This window comes from Oncorhynchus nerka, linkage group LG18 (assembly GCF_034236695.1).
Source record: "Oncorhynchus nerka isolate Pitt River linkage group LG18, Oner_Uvic_2.0, whole genome shotgun sequence".
NCBI classification, from domain to species: domain Eukaryota; kingdom Metazoa; phylum Chordata; class Actinopteri; order Salmoniformes; family Salmonidae; genus Oncorhynchus; species Oncorhynchus nerka.
In genome coordinates this window covers 75,849,093-75,859,940 of record NC_088413.1, presented here as the reverse complement: position 1 = coordinate 75,859,940, position 10,848 = coordinate 75,849,093, and positions in this window count along the sequence as shown.

The following is a 10,848-nucleotide window of genomic DNA, read 5'->3' as shown; positions in this document are numbered from 1 at the left end:
CATTGACAGAAAAGGTGAACTTCAGGAAAAGGCTTCATACACAAGTAATGATGTAACATAGATTTTTTCCCATAGGGTAGTTTAATTGAGTTCCTTTTGACATACACACTACATGTCACGTGCGCTATAATGCTTTAAACATGCTTCTAGGGAGCTGTTACGAATGTGCTGGTTGTGTCATGAATAATGTTTAGTAAATAAAGTGCCCATTTTTGCAGATGTAACCATGGATACGTGTGTTTAGAACATTTCCTAGAAATCTAAATCCTTGCACATTATAGTTCCCACCTTGTAATCCTACCACTTACACTGAACAACAAATATAGACGCATCATGTAAAGTGTACGTCTTATGTTTCATGAGCTGAAATAAAAGATCCCAGAAATGTTTCATATAACACAAAAAGCTTATTTCTCTCAAATGTTGTGCACAAATTTGTTTACATCCCTGTTAGTAATGATTTATCCTTTGCCAAAATAATCCATCCACCTGACAGGTGTAGCATATCAAGAAGCTGAACATCATGCTCGTTACATAGGTGCACCTTGTGCTAGGGGACAATAAAAGGCCACTCTAAAAATGTGCAGTTTTGTCACACAACACAATGCCACAGACGTCCCAAGTTTTGAGGGAGCGTGTAATTGGCACGTATGATAATTTCTCTACCATAATCCACTTCCAACGTCGTTTTAGAGAATTTGACAGTACGTCCAACAAGCCTCACAACACCAGACCTTGTGTAAGGCATCGTGTGGGAGAGCGTTTTACGAATGTCAACGTTGTGAACAGAGTACCCCACGGTGGAGGTGGAGTTAAGGTATGGGCAGGTTTAAACTACAATGAACACAATTGCATTTTATCAACGGCAATTTGAATGCACAGGGATACTATGACGCGAGCCGTGAGGTCTGTTGTGAGGCACATTGTTTTTTAAGGTATCTGTGACCAACAGATGAATATCTGTATTCCCAGTCATGTGAAATCCATAGACTGGGGCCTAATGAATTAATTTCAATTGACTGATATCCTTGTATGAACTGTAACTCAATACGAATCTTTGAAATTGTTGCATTTTGCATTTATATTTGTATTAGTATTGCACTGTTGTAGGGACAAAGAGACAGATATATTTGAAAGCTATTTGGATAGCTAGCATTTTTATATGTAGTTTTCATGATTGTGTGTTTAAACAAAATGCTCACGCTCTCTGAAACGCACACTGTGATGTCATCGACTGCATTAGCCATAGAAGTTAAATATATCATCTCAGCCTTTGTAATAATTCAGAGGCGTAACACTCAACAGACTTTTATATTGACGTATGTGTTGTGTATATATATATATGTATATATACATGTACAGTGTGTGTGTTGCCTCTCCATCACTCACTTTTGCCTAGCCAGCGTTTAAATGGAACTGCCGAAGCTTTTCATGTTGCTACACAATGTAATGTTATGATGTAATAATGGAGCTCAGAACATTCCATATGGGTCTGGATTCAGGGACAGACTGGGACCAGAAATCGGCCCGGGCATTTCCAACACACTGGCCCACCACTAGTCAAATAATTTTGCACAAAAAAAAAACTAATATTTTGATAGGCCCATTGGGCTGAAGATAGACCAGGCCATCTGGCATTTTCCCGATCTGCCCTATGGTAGTTTCTTCAACAGTCATCAGGACCAATATAACAGTCAGAAAACACTTGTTGAAGACATTCCAATGGTCTTTTAATAGTAGAATAGTTTAATACTATTCATAAACATGTAATTATCCAACACACTGTACGTGGTCACTGTACTCATTGCACTGTGATAATAGCATAATGTATTGCACTGCATAAGACAGATGTTAATGAGTGTTGTGCAATGTCATGTAAAGATTATGTGGGTGGGCATGTTCAGAACAACAACGACTGAATTGATAGAAGTCAAAAGCTTCAATGCCACGGTTTTGAAATCGAACAAAGCAATTATGAGAACACAGCAAAGTAGTGTGCTCAAAGCAAACTGAACTGATAGCAAACAGTACAGTGTGCAATAATGAACACTGAATTGACACAAAGTTAACCAATAACCACAATTGTCTCTGGATTGGAATATTTTGAATTTCAAGAATCACAATGGTTCTATATGTGTGCACAGCATTAGGTGGTATGACTTCAAGGTGGGAACTATAATGTGCAAGGATTTAGATTCCTAGGAAATGCTCTAAACGAATGTATCTATGTCTACATCGGCAAACATGTACACTTTATTTACTAAAATTATTCATGACAGAATCAGCTCATCCGTAACAGCTTCCTAGAGCATGTTTAAAGAATTAAAGCACACTTGACGTGTAGTGTTTATGTCAAATTAAACTGATTTAAACTACCCAATAGGAAAAATCTACACTGAACACAAATAAAACGCCACATGCAACACAACAATTTCTAAGATTTTACTGAGTTACAGTAAATAAAGTACAAGAAAATCAGGAAATCAGTCAACTGAAATAAATTGACTAGGCCCTAGTCTATGCATTTCACATGTCTGGGAATAAAGATGTGCATCTGTTGGTCACAGATACCTTAAAAGAAAAAGGTAGTGCTGTCAACGATTGGGTGCAGAGTGAAAGCGTGGTCAGGCGCAGGACACAGGTATAGAGTAATCCAACGGAGTTTTACTCAAAGAATAAAGCAAAATTCCAAATAGGAACATTCAACACAACTCTAAGACAAACACAACTACTAACGACATGAACAATCACGAACAGAACAGAAATGTATGTCAGATGGTTAAATACGGAATGTAATGAGGGAATGTAAAACAGGTGTGTGTGTTTTCAGACAAAACAAAACGAAACAGAAAAATGGATCGGTGGTGACTAGAAAGCCGGTGACGTCGACCGCCGAACACCACCCGAACAAGGAGAAGGGCCGACTTCGGCGGAAGTCGTGACAAGTGCCCGTTGATCAGAACACCAGTCAGTATCTGGTGTGACAACCATTTGCCTCATGCAGCGCAACACATCTCCTTCGCATAAAGTAGATCATGATGTTGATTGTGGCCTGTGGAATGCTGTTCCACTCCTCTTCAATGGCTGTGTGCGAATTTGCTGGATATTGGCGGGAACGGGAACACGCTGTCGTACACGTCTATCCAGAGCATCCCAAACATGCTCAATGGGTGACATGACTGGTGAGTATGCAGGCCATGGAAGAATTGGGACATTTTCAGCTTCCAAGAATTGTGTACAGATCCTTGTGACATGGGACAGACCATTATCATGCTGAAACATGAGGTGATGGTGGTGGATGAATGGTACGACAAAGGTCCTCAGGATCTCTTCACGGTCTCTCTGTGGATTCAAATTGCCATCAATAAAATGCAATTGTGTTCATTGACCATAACTTATGCCTGCTCATATCATAACCACACTGCCACCATGGGGATCTCTGTTCACAACGTTGACATCAGCCAACCCGCTTGCCCACACAACGCCATTCCCGGGATTAATTTGTGAAGAGCACACTTCTCCAGTGTGCCATTGGCCATCAAAAGTGAGCATTTGCCCACTGAAGTTGGTCACGGCGCCGAACTGCAGTCAGGTCAAGACCCTGGTGAGGACGATGAGATGAGCTTCCCTGAGATGGTTTCTGACAGTTTGTGCAGAAATTCTTTGGTTGTGCAAATCCAGTTTCATCAGCTGTCTGGGTGGCTGGTCTCAGAAGATCCCACAGATGAAGAAGCCGGATATGGAGGTCCTGGGCTGGCGTGGTTACATGTGGTCTCCGGTTGTGAGCCCGGTTGGACGTACTGCCAATTTCTCTAAAATGACGTTGGAGGAGGCTTATGGTAGAGAAATTAACATCAAATTATCTGGCAACAGCTCTGTTGGACATTTCTGCAGTCAGCATGCCAACTGCACACTCCCTCAAAATGTAGACACCTGTGGCATTGTGTTGTGTGACAAAACTGCACATTTTAGAGTGGCCTAGAGTGGCCTTTTATTGTCCCCAGCACAAGGTGCATTTGTGTAATGATCATACTGTTTAATCAGCTTCTTGATATTGTCACGCCCTGACCAAAGTTATCTTTGTTTTCTTTATTGTTTTGGTTAGGTGTGACAAGGGTGGTTTGTTTCGTTTTTTATTGTCTATGGGGTTTTGTACGTCTAGGGGGTTTTGTACGTCTAGGGGGTTTTGTATGTCTAGGGGTTTTTGTATGTCTAGGAGTTTATATGTCTATGGTTGCCTAGATTGGTTCTCAATCAGAGGCAGCTGTTTATCGTTGTCTCTGATTGGGGACCATATTTAAGTAGCCATATTCCTTGGGTATTTGGTGGGTTCTTGTTCTATGTTTAGTTGCCTGTGCTGCACTAGCCATATTAGCAGCACGGTTCGCTTTTGTATAGTTTGTTCACTGTTCTTTCTTCATTAAAGAAGTATGTATGCTTACCACGCTGCGCCTTGGTCTCCTTCATATGACGACCATGACAGATATGCCACTCCTGTCAGGTGGACAGATTATCTTGGCAAAGGAGAAATGCTCACTAACAGAGATGTAAACAAATGTGTGCACAACATTTTTGAGAAATAAGCTTTTTTTTGTGCATATGGAACATTTCTGGGATCTTTTATTTCAGCTCATGAAACATGAGACACTTTACATGTTGCATTTGTTTTTTGTTCAGTATAGCTCATTTGAGGAACAACATGCAACATTTTCGTTGTGCAGATCTTGTAACATTGTTCATTGCATTTCTGACATAATTGCACTATAATATACAGGTAACTGCCAAAATAAAGGAAACACCAACATAGTGTCTTAACAGGGCGCTGGACGACCACAAGTCGCAAGAACAGCTTCAATGCACCTTGGCATAGATTATACAAGTGTCTGGAACTCTATTGAAGGTTTGTTACACCATTCTTCCACAAGAAATTCCATAATTTGGGTGTTTTGTTGATGGAGGTGGAAAATGCTCCAGAATATCTCAGAAGTGTTCAATTGGGTTGAGATCTGGTGACTGAGTGACACACACACACACACACACACACACACACACACACACACACACACACACACACACACACACACACACACACACACACACACACACACACACACACAACCCTTTCAAACCACCTATGCTCCTTTGAGATCCCTCTTTCAAAGTCACTGAGATCTTTTAATGGGTAACTGAACATTTTTATACATGGCCCTAAGCATGATGGGATGTTAATTGCTTAATTAACTCAGGGACCACACCTGTGTGGAACAACCTGCTTTCAATATACTTTGTATCCCTCATTTACTCAAGTGTTTCCTTTATTTTGGCAGTTACCTGTATGTTGGAAATTACACGAAGCTTTGTAATGCTCGATATGTGTATTTTATGTTGATGTAACGTGTATTAATGGTGGTTTGGTGAACTACACTCGCGTTAGTAACCTTTCCTGAGAACTGAATATTCACCTTAGCTTCCAGCTACCTGACCAGTGACAGTTTTGGATGTGTTTTGTCTTAAGTGCTACATTTTTTTGCCCAAGACTTATTCTAGTTGTGGCTGTATGATTGAAGGTACTTATTCTAGTTGTGGCTGTATGATTGAAGGTACTTATTCTAGTTGTGGCTGTATGATTGAAGGTACTTATTCTAGTTGTGGCTGTATGATTGAAGGTACTTATTCTAGTTGTGGCTGTATGATTCAAGGTACTTATTCTAGCTGTGGCTGTGGTGAAGAGGGCGCGACAAAGCCTATTCTCACTCAGGAAACTAAAAAGATTTGGCATGGGTCCTGAGAACCTCAAAAGGTTCTACAGCTGCAACATCGAGAGCATCTTGACTTGTTGCATCACTGCCTGGTACGGCAATTGCTTGGCCTCCGACTGCAAGGCACTTCAGAGGGTAGTGCGTACCGCCCAGTACATCACTGGGGCAAAGCTGCCTGCCATCCAGGACCTCTACACCAGGCGTTGTCAGAGGAAGGCCCTGAAAATTGTCAAAGACCCCAGCCACCCCAGTCATAGACTGTTCTCTCTACTACCGCATGGCAAACGGTACCGGAGTGCCAAGTCTAGGACAAAAAGGCTTCTCAATAGTTTTTACCCCCAAGCCATAAGACTCCTGACCAGATAACCAAATGGTTACCCGGACTATTTGCATTGTGTGCTTCCCCCCAAACCCTCTTTTACGCTGCTGCTACTCTCTGTTTATCTTATATGCATAGTCACTTTAACTACACATTAATGTACATACTACCTCAATTGGCCCGACCAACCAGTGCTCCCACACATTGGCTAACCGCATTGTCCCACCACCCGCCAACCCCTCTTTTTACGCTACTGCTACTCTCTGTTCATCATATATGCATAGTCACTTTAACCATACCCACATGTGTATATACTACCTCAATAAGCCTGACTAACAGGTGTCTGTGTATAGCCTTGCTACTCTTATTTTCAAATGTCTTTTTACTGTTGTTTTATTTCTTTACTTACCTACACACACACACACACACACACACACACACACACACACACACACACACACACTTTTTTCTCTCTGCACTATTGGTTAGAGCCTGTAATTAAGCATTTCAGTGTAATGTTTCACTGTACCTGTTTTATTCGGCGCACGTGACAAATAAACTTTGATTTGAAGGTACTTCTTCTAGATGTGGCTCTATGATTGAAGGTATATGGTTATAACTGGGGTACGTTTAGATCTTCATAATGGCTTAGGTTTGAATCATCATTTTTCCTAATCAGTACTATCGGACCCAGCCGAAAAGGGGTTCTTGGATAACTCCAACACAACAGATTGAGAAGGTTCACTGCAGGCACGTTCCATACAGTCCCAGTGTGTTGGGGATCATGTGATGACAGTGTGGCGGGTCAGTCAAGGAGGGGCGTCTAGGGCAGCGTCACAAATGGAGCACAACGGAGCCCTGGTCAAAAGAAGTGCACTAAATAGGGAATAGGGTGCTGGCCCAGGTCAAAAGAACTGCACAAAATAGGGAATAGGGTGCCAGCCCTGGTCAAAAGAAGTGCACTAAATAGGGAATAGGGTCCCAGCCCTGGTCAAAAGAAGTGCACTAAATAGGGAATAGGGTGCCAGCCCTGGTCAAAAAAAGTGCACTAAATAGGGAATAGGGTGGCAGCCCGGGTCAAAAAAAGTGCACTAAATAGGGAATAGGGCTCCATGTGGGACGTAAGTAGAACAACCAGTTGCAGGTTAGAATTCCCAATGGAACATCAGTGGTAGTGTAGGTCTCCAAGGAGGCGCTGAGTAAAGCAATAAAGGTCTTAGCACGCATATGCGTGAGATACGCTTTAACTTCAAATCCCCAAGAGGTAGCACCGTAGCGTACTGTACCGTTTCTAGGGATTTACGAGCTAGTGTTGAATTGTCTTATTGTTTCAGAAACAGGGGAATTTAGGTATGGTTTGCAGGTCAACTTCAATTGATTTCATACCACCAGACCATACTATTATCATAGGTTGCACCTTCTACCACTATAACTGTCTGGAGATACAACTCACCACTATAACTGTTCCTCTGTCTAGCCATTTGGTTTGCCTCCCTGTTGTGCTGTCTGTCTGTCTCAGCATCTTCTCTGCTGTCACTCTTCTTCTTCTGTCTGCCTGTCTGTCTGTCTGCCTGTCCGTCTGCCTGCCTGGCCGTCTGCCTGCCTGTCCGTCTGCCTGTCTGTCTGCTTAAGTCTTATAGGTTATAATAGCCAAGCTAATGACATAGGCTATATTGAAAATGACTTCCTGTAATATGTGTTCCCCTGAATAAACACCTACCCTAAGTGTTAATTACTATTACAGGGTTCCAGACTAACATGATCCCCTAAATAAACAACCCCCCTCCCCCCTAAGTGTTCATTACTATTACAGGGCTCCAGACTAACATGTTCCCCTAAATAAATACCTACCCTGAGTGTTAATTACTATTACAGGGTTCCAGACTAACATGTTCCCCTAAATAAACACCCCCCCTCCCACCTAAGTGTTCATTACTATTACAGGGTTCCAGACTAACATGTTCCCCTAAATAAACACCCCCTCCCTAAGTGTTCATTACTATTACAGGGCTCCAGGCTAACATGATCCCCTGAATAAACCCCCCTAAGTGTTCATTACTATTACAGGGCTCCAGACTAACATGTTCCCCTGAATAAACACCCCCTAAGTGTTCTTTACTACTACAGGGCTCCAGACTAACGTGTTCCCCTGAATAAACACCCCCTAAGTGTTCTTTACTATTACAGGGCTCCAGACTAACGTGTTCCCCTGAATAAACAACCCCTAAGTGTTCTTTACTATTACAGGGCTCCAGACTAACGTGTTCCCCTGAATAAGCACCCCCTCCCCCCCTAAGTGTTCTTTACTATTACAGGGCTCCAGACTAACGTGTTCCCCTAAATAAACACCCCCTCCTCCCCTAAGTGTTCATTACTATTACAGGGTTCCAGACTAACATGTTCCCCTAAATAACCCCCCTAAGTGTTCATAACTATTACAGGGTTCCAGACTAACATGTTCCCCTAAATAAACACCCCACCACCTCCCCCCTAAGTGTTCATTACTATTACAGGGCTCCAGACTAACATGTTCCCCTGAATAAACACCCCCTAAGTGTTCATTACTATTACAGGGCTCCAGACTAACATGTTCCCCTGAATAAACACCCCCCCCCTAAGTGTTCTTTACTATTACAGGGCTCCAGAATAACGTGTTCCCCTGAATAAACACCCCCTAAGTGTTCTTTACTATTACAGGGCTCCAGACTAACGTGTTCCCCTGAATAAACACCCCCCCCCTAAGTGTTCTTTACTATTACAGGGCTCCAGACTAACGTGTTCCCCTGAACAAACACCCCCTAAGTGTTCTTTACTATTACAGGGCTCCAGACTAACGTGTTCCCCTGAATAAGCACCCCCCTCCCCCCTAAGTGTTCTTTACTATTACAGGGCTCCAGACTAACATGTTCCCCTAAATAAATATCCCCCCTGTTCTTTACTCCTCCCCTAAGTGTTCATAACTAAGTGTTCTTTACTATTACAGGGTTCCAGACTAACATGTTCCCCTAAATAAACATCCCCCTCCTCCCCTAAGTGTTCTTTACTATTACAGGGCTCTAGACTAACGTGTTCCCCTAAATAAACACCCCCTCTTCCCCTAAGTGTTCATTACTATTACAGGGTTCCAGACTAACATGTTCCCCTAAATAAACACCCCACCCCCCCCCTAAGTGTTCATAACTATTACAGGGCTCCAGACTAACATGTTCCCCTAAATAAACATCCCCCTCCCCTAAGTGTTCATAACTATTACAGGGTTCCATTCTAACATGTTCCCCTAAATAAACACCCCGCCCCCTCCCCCCCCCTAAGTGTTCATAACTATTACAGGGCTCCAGACTAACATGTTCCCCTAAATAAACATCCCCCTCCCCTAAGTGTTCATAACTATTACAGGGCTCCAGACTAACATGTTCCCCTAAATAAACACCCCCTCCCCTCCTCCCCTAAGTGTTCATTACTATTACAGGGCACCAGACTAACATGTTCCCCTAAATAAACACCTCCCCTACGTGTTCATAACTATTACAGTGCTCCAGACTAACATGTTCCCCTGAATAAACACCCCCTAAGTGTTCATAACTATTACAGGGCTCCAGACTAACATGTTCTCCTAAATAACCCCCCTCTAAGTGTTCATTACTATTACAGGGCTCCAGACTAACATGATCCCCTGAATAAACACCCCTAAGTATTCATAACTATTACAGGGCTCCAGACTAACATGTTCCCCTAAATACCCCCCTCCCCTAAGTGTTCATAACTATTACAGGGCTCCAGACTAACATGTTCCCGTAAATAAATACCTACCCTGAGTGTTAATTACTATTACAGGGTTCCAGACTAACATGTTCCCCTAAATAAACACCCCCTCCTCCGCTATGTGTTCATAACTATTACAGGGCTCCAGACTAACATGTTCCCCTAAATAAACACCCCCCTAAGTGTTCATTACTATTACAGGGCTCCAGACTAACATGTTCCCCTAAATAAACACCCCTCCTCCTCCCCTAAGTGTTCATAACTATTACAGGGCTCCAGACTAACATGTTCCCCTAAATAAACACTCCCCCCCACCCCCTAAGTGTTCATAACTATTACAGGGCTCCAGACTAACATGTTCCCCTAAATAAACACCCCCCTAAGTGTTCATTACTATTACAGGGCTCCAGACTAACATGATCCCCTGAATAAACACCCCCCTAAGTGTTCATTACTACAGCCTGGTAGGGGCCCATCCTGGTAGGGGTGCCAGCCTTTGATCACTAATCCACCAAAGGTGGCAGGTGTGGTTAGAGCGTTGGACTAGTAACTAGTCACTGAAAGGTTGCAAGATCAAATCCCCGAGCTGACAAAGTAAAAATATGTCGCTCTGCTCCTCAACAAGTCAGTTAACCCACCGTTCCTAGGCTACCATTGAAAATAAGGATGTGTTCTTAACTGACTTGCCTAGTTAAATAAAGGTTAAAAAAATGAAGATTAGTATAACAGAGGAATTCAATGTCTTTTCCACGTTGGTTCAACGTAATTAAATTGAAATGACATGGAAAGAATGTTGATTCAACCAGTGTGTGCCCAGTGGGATGGGCTGCCGGCTATGTCACCTTTTTCATTGCCTTATATATTTAAAAATATATATATATTTTGTGTCTGTGTCAATTTCAACCAGCCCACCCAACTGAAAAAAAGAGTCCAGTCAATCTGGCATTTGCCAGATTTGCCAGATGGCCAATCCAACCCCTGGCCCCTAGACTGAAAGTAATATTTGGC